Source organism: Microtus oregoni, unplaced genomic scaffold (genome assembly GCF_018167655.1).
Source record: "Microtus oregoni isolate MIOR12 unplaced genomic scaffold, Mior012 000062F_ref0000492, whole genome shotgun sequence".
Lineage (NCBI taxonomy): Eukaryota > Metazoa > Chordata > Mammalia > Rodentia > Cricetidae > Microtus > Microtus oregoni.
Window position 1 is genome coordinate 2492782 of NW_024543872.1, and position 7898 is coordinate 2500679.

The window sequence follows — 7898 nt, forward strand, 5'->3', positions numbered from 1 at the left end:
CCTTAGATAGAAAACCTTAAGTTCAGTTTCGCTGTACTATGGAGCTCTTTCCAAACCCTGGGAGTAGCCTTGAGTGCAGGTCTTTCAGGGCTACTAATAACTGTCTGACAAATCTTTAGCTGATATCACACCAAATGGGAAAAGCTGGAAGTATCTCCTCTTAGATAAAAGTGTGCCGTTCTCACTGCTCATCTTCAATACAGTGCTCAAAGTCTGAACTAGAGAAAGACGACAAGAGGAAGAAATACAAGGGATTGAAACAGGAAAGTTAAAAACCAGCACATCCCCGAATGCAGATGACATGAGCCTTAAAAAACACTCACCAGAAAACTCTTAGACCAAACACACACTTTCAGGCCAGGGGTAACAGAATGCACAGTCAACATAACAAAAACCAGAAGTGAGACAGCAAAATGGCCCAGCGCGTTAAAGTGTTAGCCTGATAACCTACATTCAACTCCTGGCACTCATATGTTGGAGTTAGAGAGACAATTCCCATTAATTGTCCTCTGACCTCCACACACTCTGTAGCATGCACATGCACACACACATTAAATAAATAATGTAGTTTTTTAAAAATAGCCTTTCTATATACCAATAAAGAAAGCAAGAAATCAGGGTGGGGGAATGCTATTCATAGTGGCTTAAAAATAAAATACCCAGAAAAAAACTAACTAACAAGGTACAGGACCTTTACAATGAAAACCTTAAGATACTGAAGGAAGAATTGAAGCTACTAGAAGATGTAAAGATCTTTCATACACTTGGATTGGGAGAATTAATGTAAAAATTATTATATTACTACATATTTAATACAATGCTCATCAAAATTACAATTGTGTTCTTCGTAAAAGTAAAATAGACAATCCAAATTAATATGATACCACAAAAGATCTCAAATAGCTGAAGCACTCTTCAGTAGAAAAGGTAATGCTAGAAGCATACAATACTTGATCCCAAACTATACTACAGAGCCCTGAGAACAAAAATAACATGCCTGGAACAGACAAAGGTAGACTAATAGGACAAAATAGAGAGCTCAGAACTTAACCACAGTACAGAGAATAAATCCAAACTTGGCAGAAGAACACAGGCTGATGCATAGGCTAGGTGACTCAGAAGCAAATCCCAGTACATAGAATAAATCAAACACTGGATTTTCTAAAGATGCCCAAAGTACACTCTGGAGAAAAGTCAGCTTCTTCAACAAATTGTGCCAAGCAAACTGGAGAAGAATGAAACTGGGTGCCTAGCTCTCATCCAGTGCAGCGTCAGTCCAGGGTGGGTCACGGACATTAATGTAAAACCTGAAATGTTTGAAAGTAATGAAGGAAAACAGAGAAAACACTTCAAGATATAGGTAAGGGCAAGGATTTTCTGAAAGGGACTCAAATAACATGGGAAATAATTCCAAAATTGACAGACAGGATTACATGAAGTTAAAAAGTTCCTGTACAGTAAACGCTCATGAAATATCAGTGAAGTGAAGAGTCAAAGGGTAAAATGGGAGAAAAACTTCTGCTAATGATACATCAGACAGAGAAGTCATACTTAAAAGTATATAAAGAACTATAAAAAAATTAAATATCCCTCAACCCTACACTAAGCAACTAAAGAACACTAAGAAAAGGAGAAATAGTCTCCCCCAGGGAAGAGCACACCAATTGGTTATCCAATATCAAATGGTCAGCCCTGAACACACATGTACAAATAACAGTGTACAGGCTGAGCGGATTGTATTACTTGTATGTAACAACAATTAATGAAAAGAGAAAGCCATGATTGGAAAGAGAGCAAGGAGGCATGTATGGGAGGGTTTGGAGGGAGGGAAGAGAAGGGAGAGATTACATAATTATGTTATAATCCCTCAAAATAAAATAAATAATTTTTAAAAAATAAACTGTTTCTTTTGTATCTCTTTCATTTTCTTAATCTTTGGTTTTTGTTTGTTTGTTTTGGTTGTTTTGTTTTTGTTTTCCTTTTTTGGTTTTTCAAGACAGGGTTTCTATGTGTAACAGTCCTAGGTGTCCTGGAACTCACTTTGTTGACCAGGCTGACCTCGAACTCACAGATCCAACCTGCCTCTGCCTCCCAAGTGCTGGGATTGAACGCATGTGCCAGCACCACCAGTTGGTGTTGTTTTAGTTTATTTAAGGTTTATTTATTTTTATTTTATGTGCATTGGTGTTTTGCTTGTGTGTATGTGTGTGAGAGAGGGGAGGGAGGGAGGGAGGGAGGGAGGGAGGGAGGGAGGGAGGGGGAGAGAGAGAGAGAGAGAGAATAGAATAGAATGATCCGGCTATGTCATTCCAAGTCAACAAACCACAAAGGTGCTCGCATAGCCATGTTCACTGCTGCAGGATTCACAATAGCTGAGAAATGAGCCAGCCTAGATGTTAATCAGCAGATGAATGGGAATAGAATATGTGAGACTCACATACAATGGCATTTTGTAGCTGTAAAGGAAAGATTATTAAACAAAATAAGCCAGACTCATGACAAAATTATGTTTTCTTTTATATGTAGGGTGTGTGTGTGTGGTGTGTGTGTGTGTGTGATGAAGTAGAAAGGGGACGATGGGAAAGAAGAGATCTTAAGGGAAGGCTGATGGGGGAGAGGGAATAATACATAACAGAAAGCAGAAGGGAAGACTATTTGTGGGGAGAAAGAGGACCAACAGGAAGGAACAGAGAATGAATCAAAGCAAAGTCCAGTGCCATCTACTTGTGAGATGCAAAAATGAACCTATTGTTTGAGGCGTTAGACTTAAGAAAAGATCCAAGAGACAACTGGGCACATGCCTGAAATCCCTGCACGCAGGAGGTTGAACCAGGAGGGCTGTGAGGCTAGCCTAGGCTGTGTAAAGAATGTAAAACTAGCCTGGCCTGCCTAATGAGATACTGGAGAGAGGGGCTGGGGGAATGGGAAAGGGAGAGGGGAAAGGAAGGAGTAGGTGGAGGGGAAAAAGAGGAAGAAGATTCTCAGCCCATGCTCTTTGACAGTTGGCTTGGACATGGTAGCTTCTAGCAGTTTTGAAGCAGCCAGGACGCCCACATTACCAGCCTTCCCCTGTACTCTGCCATGGAAATGTCTAAGAAGGAAGGAATGAAGTCATGTATCAATTACACTGTGTCTTTGTTGTCGGGTGGAGTTTCAGCACCAGAGTGGGGGGCCAAACAATCTAGTTGTGGGGAGGGGTGTGAGGAGCCCCTGGGACCAGGTGTTCTGCGTGGGCGCAGAGGAAGGCTCTAGATGTCCTTTCCAGCCCTCACTTTCGGGAAGCTGTAAGCAGAGCTCACCATAGCCCCCTCCCCCCCCACAGCTGTGAAGTTTTGCTTTCTTTCTTCTACACTGCAACCTCCTCTGCTTACCGCATCCCCCGCCACTTCCTGCTATCCTTCACCCCCAGTTTAAACCTGTTCTGTGTGGAGGGGTGGACCACTTGATGACAGAGCTAAACCTGTTACCTTAATTCTCCGGTCTTCAAAGACACCATTGCTGCCCTCTTAAATGGCTCCTGCAATTGATTATAGGAAGGGCAAAAAGGGAGAAATGAGTGATTCAGTTCTGGAAACCAAGCTGGTGACCTTTTCTCGGTGGGCAGGGCAGCCTATCTGCATGTGCCCACAGACTCGGGTTTTTTAAAATCTGTTTTCTAGAAGCAAACCAAAACACCGCCTAGCTAGCTGCCCATGAACCTAAGCCATTTGCAAAACTGGGCTCCTCAGAATCTAGGCAACCCTTTTCTTTAGCACAGCAAAGAATATTTCTTAAGGTATATTTGAAATCTTGCCCTAACCTTATGCTCTGAGACTCTGGAAGTAAAAAAAATTAAAAATTAAAAGAAATGGTCACATGCTCTTGAAAACCTTGATTTTCTAGCTGATGTTGGCAAAAAGCAGACTGGAGAGTTGCTCAGAGGATAAAGGTCCTTGATGCCAAGCCCGAGGAATCGAGTTTGATCACTGGGACTCACACTTCCACATGCAGGCCATCACACACACACACACACTCACATGCTCACACACACACAGACTCACTCACACACACCTAACATAATTTAAGAATTTAATTTAAAAAGGAGGAGAATTTGGGGACTGGAGATGTCTCAGTGGTTTAGAGCACTTATTGCTCCTGCAGAGGACCTGGGTTCAGTTCCCAGCACACACTTGGTGGCTCACAACCATCCAAAACTCTAGTTCCAGGGGACTAAACACCCCCTCCTGGTCTCTGCAGGCACCATGCATGAATAAGCACACATGTGGACAAACCACTCAGACATACAGAGTAAAATAAAGAAATAGTAAAAGAAAGAATTTTTGACAAAAGCCACTGAATGCTCAGTCAGGAATGCAGCGCGGCTTCCTGGAGGGTGGTTCCCTGTCACTGCTGGGGAAGACTGACTAGCATGGGTGGACAGGTGACTCCTAGGACATACTGTGTCCCTGACCTAGGGTCCGTTGTCACTGCTGTCCACTCCTGTGGATCTTCTGTAATAGAGCTTCTTCCTGGACAGCTCAGTTGGCCATAATTTAGAGCAGCGACATCAGAAGGAGGAAGGGACAAGGGATGGAATGGGGCCAACGCCTCATTCAGTCTTCCAGTATCTGCAAACTGACTGATGCCACCCCTTTCTCCTGGGAGGGGGAGGAGCCAAAGCCAGACACAGAATCGCATCTCTCTGACTCTTGGCTTGGAGAGTCCTGGTTCAAATGCTTCCTGAATATTCTGGGGGTAGTCCTTCGGTGACAAGCTATATATGTTTCCCAGGCTCTTATTCTGAAGCCCCTGGTTCCCTCCATCTCTACTAGTGCCACAGGACCCCAGATGGCATCTGGGGTCATCAGTGTCCACAGAAGGGCACAGGTGTTGACAGTATTGCTCGAGGCAGTCAGTGTGAGGGAGTGAACCTTGATGTGTGGTCCAGGCTGCTGTTGGCAGTAGCCAGAGGATCAGTATCAGAGAAAGTTATGTCACATCCTAGTGACATCTCTTTCTGCAAATCTTTCTTCCAGCCTCTCACAAATGGGCATGAGTTAGCTAGACATTGCTATGGGATATGCAGAATCACCTTCTACAGCCATGCCACTGGGACAATGAGCCCACTATGAAAGCCTAGTATGCCTGCCCAGCCCCTTCTGTAATCAGGCTCCTGGCCAGTCTGCCTCCTGACCTATTAATATGGTTGGGGAAATAGTTTTGTGGAAGAGCACCTTCCTGGAAAGCACAGAGGCCATGGGTTTTATCTAAAGCACCACAAAAATAAAAATAAAGCATATCATGTTCTATGCACAAAAACGAAGGATAAATGAAGGCTGCTGTCTTCCTGAGATGGGGTTAACTATACCTTTGGACCCTGGCTTAGTTAGCTTTTCTGTTGATGTAATAATACAACATGGCCAAAAGCAGCTCGGTGAGGAAAGGATTCATTCTTACAGTTTATAGTCTATCATTCAAGGAAGTCAAGGCAGGAACTCAAGGCGGGATCCTGGAGGCAGGAGATGATGCAGAGGTCAAGGGGGGAGTGTCACTTACTGGCTTGCTCAGCCTGCCTCCTTCCTTCCTTCCTTCCTCTCTCTCTCTCTCTCTCTCTCTCTCTCTCTCTCAGATTTGTTTTTTTTAATTATGTATACAGTGTTCTGCCTACATGTATGCCTGCATGCCAAAAGAGGGCACCAGCTCTCATTATAGATGCTGTGAGCCACCATGTGGGCGCTGGGAATTGAAGACAGGTCCTCTGGAACCGCAGCCTGTGCTCTTAACCTCTGAGCCATCTCTCCCACCCTCAGCCTGCTTTCTTTTAACATCCAGGACCACCTGCCCAGGGATGGCACAATCCACAGTGAGCTAGAGCTAGGCCCTATCGTTAATCAAAGCAATACTCCACAGATTTGCCCACAGGTCAGTCTTATGGAGGCCTTTTTTTCAATTAAGAGTCCCTCCTCCCAGATATGCCTAGATTTGTGTCAAGTTGACAAAAGCCTACCAGCACAAACCTCAAGGTGCTGAGTGGAAGCCTTAGCCAGGGCAGAGACAGGCTAGGGTTCCAGCTGATGCCCTGTACCTCTCCATACAGGGACATTTTCAGGGCAAATGCTGACAGTCAGGTGACTCTTTCAACACAGTAGGATGTTACAAGATGATTTAACTCCAGGTAACAAAAGCTAGGGTCGCTAATCAACACTATGGACCACCAGCAAGTCACAAGCATTAAGGTTCTTTAGATCCACTTGGAAAAACTGTTTAGGTTTTGTAAAATCACTCGCCATCCTGCACATTCCCACATAAGTGGCCACCATGCCTGTGGCGCAAAGACCAGACTTTGAGAAACCAGGCCAGTCTCCAGGTTCACCATGCCACTCATTACATCAGCAAGGAGCCAAGATTCGCCAAAGAGGCCACTGGGTGCAGGTGGGAGCAAGATGCCCTTCCAACTCTAGCATCCCTTTCCCAAAGAGAAACTCCTGTTAAAGGTACCACAGCTGTCTTCACTGACACCTCCAGCCCAAGGTAAAAGAGGCACCCCTCTGAACTTACACAGTGCTAGAACTGAGGGGAGCCAGGTTTGCCTGACCCCAAAGCCTGGCATCTGGTAACAGAATGCTGGTTTTGTGGCATAAGGGGAACAGTAAGGCCAGGTTCTTTGGCAACAGGAAACAAAAGTATCACAAAGGACTGAGAGCCTATGATTAGGTCAGAGGATGCCCGAGCTTCATCACACTGGAAGATGACTGCACAACCAACTTGAGCAGCATCCGGAAGCAGACTGCATCATCCAGGGGCATCCAGGTTTTTGTTGGTGTTGGGTATCTGCCCCATTGGAGCATGAGCTTCATGAAGCAAGTATTATAGTCTTTTCTGTTATCTCTGGTGGTTAGCACAGTACTGGCTTTTAAGAAACTTTTGTGAAATAAAGGAAGGAAAGAGGGAGGGAGGGAGAAAGAGGGAAGGAATAAAGAAGGAAGAAAGGAAAGAAGGAAGGAAGGAAGGAAGGGAGGGAGGGACAGAGGGAGGGAGGGAGGAAGGAAGGAAGGAAGGAAGGAAGGAAGGAAAGAAGGAAGGGTGTGTTTCGGTACTTTCTTTCTCCCTGGGGAATGTGTGGAACCTGTCTTGCTCATATTCACCCACAAATGACAAGCACTGGAAGTCTGAACACCCCAGCCTACAATTGCTCTGCCTTTCAGTCCATGTCTCCAGGAGCTGTCCGTGCTCCACCCCACAACTCCATCAGGGGACCAGCATCATCAGGAACAAGTCATCAGCAGACAGGGGCATCCGGAAGCTGAGTCGCCTCACACACATCCTGGCTGGCAGGCAAAAGCACCTGCTGTGGGCTTCCTCCTGCTTCCCCCTCAGAGAAACCGAGGTGGCACAAGAACACCTGCTGGCTTGAGCTGCTTGTCACAGCGGCCAACTCACCCACACTCAGAGAAGCCTCTCAGAGACTCCCAGGGTGTCTGGGGGACTGGAAAATGCTCCTCGTGCCTTCCAGGCAGTAGTAAGGAGGCAGGGAGATGGCATCATTTAAATGAAGCAGCCTGTAATTTTATGACCATATCCAGCCTTCCAGTCACCTGTCCCCAGATTCACAGGAACCATGAGACCCCAGCCCTCCTTCCAAACACGCTTTCTTCCCCAGTGTCCTTGAGGGAGTCTCATCATCTGCCATCAGGCCCCACAACTTCATGATTGCCGAGGGATGTTTTGGATTCCTCAGGAGCTCACAGGGTCGTCCCCCAGTGCTGTTGGCACTGCTGTCTGTGGAGGCCTCTCTCTGCAGGGCCATGCGCGGCTCACTGCTGTCTGCCTTCTCTTTATGCTTGCTTCATTATAATAGGTACGCCTTTCCAACATCTAGTTTCCTCCCTTCCCAGCAGTGCTCAGACACCTTCCCCTTG